Here is a 3,399-nt window from a genome sequence, read left to right as displayed (position 1 = left end):
GAGCCAGCTTTGACTTGTCTCACAGGGATCCCCTCATCCAGAGGTTTACCATTCCCCCCCCTCCTCCCTCCCTCCCTTCCTCTCGGTCTCCGTTCACTCAGTCTCACCCTCGGTCCCTTTCATCTCTCTCCATCCTCACATTCTTACTGTTTTCCTGTCATGCTTTCTTTCCTTCCCTCTCTTTCTCCCACCCTCGTTCTCTCACTCCCTCCCTCGTTCCCCTATCCCTCACTCTGTTGCCCCCATTTTTCGCTATGCCTTTCCCTCTCTCTCCCTTCTGTTATTCTCTTTCCCTCTCTCTCCCTCCTGTTATTCTCTTTCCCTCTCTCTCCCTCCTGTTATTCTCTTTCCCTCTCTCTCCCTCCTGTTATTCTCTTTCCCTCTCTCTCCCTCCTGTTATTCTCTTTATCTCTCTCTCTCTTCCTCCTTCCATCTGTCAGTAGCTTAGTTAAATGTATTCCTGATGGAATGAGCTGGAGATGGAGCTGGAGCTGGAGCTGGTGTGGTGCTGATGCTGATGCAGGGCAGGGCAGGGATGTGGTGTGGTGTGGTGCTGATGCAGGGGTGTGGTGTGGTGTGGTGCTGATGCAGGGGTGTGGTGTGGTGTGGTGCTGATGCAGGGGTGTGGTGTGGTGTGGTGTGGTGTGGTGCTGATGCTGATGCAGGGGTGTGGTGTGGTGTGGTGCTGATGCTGATGCAGGGGTGTGGTGTGGTGTGGTGCTGATGCAGGGGTGTGGTGTGGTGTGGTGCTGATGCTGATGTAGGGGTGTGGTGTGGTGCTGATGCAGGGGTGTGGTGTGGTGTGGTGCTGATGCAGGGGTGTGGTGTGGTGTGGTGTGGTGTGGTGCTGATGCTGATGCAGGGGTGTGGTGTGGTGTGGTGCTGATGCTGATGCAGGGGTGTGGTGTGGTGTGGTGCTGATGCAGGGGTGTGGTGTGGTGTGTTGCTGATGCAGGGGTGTGGTGTGATGTGATGCTGATGCAGGGGTGTGGTGTGGTGCTGATGCTGATGTAGGGGTGTGGTGCTGGTGCTGATGCTGATGCAGGGGTGTGGTGCTGGTGCTGATGCTGATGCAGGGGTGTTGTGTGGTGTGGTGTGGTGTGGTGTGGTGTGGTGCTGATGCAGGGGTGTTGTGTGGTGTGGTGTGGTGTGGTGTGGTGTGGTGTGGTGTGGTGCTGATGCAGGGGTGTGGTGTGGTGTGGTGTGGTGTGGTGTGGTGCTGGTGTGTCTCAGCTCGGCCTTGCCATCAGCTCTCCAGCCTTTAGATAGAGTTAAAGAGTGGGAACAGAGAGAGAGAAAGAGAAAGAAAGAAAGAAAGAAAGAAGAAAGAAAGAAAGAAAGAAAGAAAGAAAGAAAGAAAGAAAGAAAGAAAGAGAGAGAGAGAGAGAGAGAGAGAGAGAGAGAGAGAGAGAGAGAGAGAGAGCAAGAGAGAGAGAGAGAGAGAGAGAGAAAGAATCCCTGCTGGGAAGTCCAGTGCCTCAGTCCTATTACTCTTTATTCTTCTGAAGCTTCCCTTTTTCACTCTGTCCTCTTTTCCTTCCCTCTCTCTCTCTTGTGCTTTCTCTCCCCATCTCTCATGCTTTACAGTCATGCCAACTACCATCCCATAAGAGAACAGAACTTGGGCACTTAGAACAAGCAGCAACGCGCGCTCACACATACACACACACGCGCGCTCACACACACACACACACACACGCGCGCGCTCACACATACACACACACGCCCGCGCACACACACACACACACACACACACACGCACACACACACACGCACACACACACACACACACACAAACACACACAGAGCCCAGGGGAAGCACAGCTTAGAGCTGCTCTTTCAGAGCCTCATGCAGCAGTGCAGTTTCAGGGAGTGTTTGGGATCACTCTGACACATCCTCTAAAGCCTTCGTGTGCCACATCAGCAGTACCAACAGCACAATACAAGGTGACTGATGAGGAGAATTAGTGTGTGTGTGTGTGTGTGTGTGTGAATACGTACGTTATCACTGTGTGTGGCCACCTACCTGGTCTTTCATAACAACTAGGCTAAACGCTCTTATAAACATGTACACAGATACACCAGTAAACACACACGCACTCACACACACACACACACACACACACACACACACACACACACACACACACACACACACACACACACACCAAAAGGGCTGAGCTCCTGGATGTGTCTGATCATGTCTGTAAGCAGTGCATTGGCTGGAGACCTTGAATGCTCTTTGTGAAAAAGTGATACAACCTGTTCGTCTCTCTCTCTCTCTCTGAGACGGCTCAAAGGCCCTCCTCCTTTACATACCCTGATGGCTTTCCCACAAAGAACCAGTCCGTCTCAGTATGTGAACTTTACCTCCAGCCATGCACTGGAGACAGGAACAACCTGTCCACACAGTATAGGATTCAATGTCCGCAATGTAAAGAATTCACCTTCACTCTTCCAGTTCCATACAGAGGCGAAGGACTGGATCCCCAACACTACGACAACAACACTATGACAACAACACTATGACAACAGCAGCAAGACTTTAAACTCTCCAGCACCTGTCCAGCAAGCTTTAGCAGGAGCACTAAAAGGCTTAACGGAGGGTAGGAGGGGTCCCAGGGCAGTCTAGGAGTCAGGTGGAGGGGATGGAGGGTAAGAGGGGTCCCAGGCCAGTCTAGGAGTAAGATGCTGAGGTTGTTTTTGGATGCGTGATGCATAGCATGTGTGGACATTTTTTCTCCCCCATTTTCTACGAACGTTTATTCATTTATGGAAGGCACTCTAAAATCAATAAAAAAAGATACCGGTTTTGTACCAGAGAACACACACACACACACACACACACACACACAAATCAACTCACAACAAAACACAACGAACTCCAACAAAAACTCAGAAGAAAACAATTATTACAAACACACTGAATGAGAGAAAAATCACACACACACACACACACACACACACACACACACACACACACACACACACAGACAGCGAGAGATGTTACCGTTGTTCTGAGACACACAGTCATTTCTGCGTGTTCACACGAGTCCAACAGAACGAACAAGAGAATCACACGCATCATTAGAGGAATATTAGCCACCCAGGGAAGCCAATTTCAGTGCGCGGCACTCCGACGTCTGTAATTGGAGATTTCATCAAGCCTGCGGGACAGGCACGGCATGCTGGGAATTATGCAAATGGACACATGACTACAGCCCAAGAATGAGGAGATCTGCCCTCGGGTGGGGTAGGAGGGGGGCAGAGATCCATCAAAACTCCTCATCGCTTTCCAACCGGGCCTTTTCTCAGCAGCCCCCCCCCCCACCCCCGCCCGATGCATCGGGCTCTCAGTGTCTGTTTCCCCCGATGTTTCTTTCTCTCTCTCTCTCTTTC

Source organism: Clupea harengus, chromosome 2 (genome assembly GCF_900700415.2).
Source record: "Clupea harengus chromosome 2, Ch_v2.0.2, whole genome shotgun sequence".
NCBI lineage: Eukaryota > Metazoa > Chordata > Actinopteri > Clupeiformes > Clupeidae > Clupea > Clupea harengus.
This window is presented reverse-complemented; position numbering follows the sequence as displayed.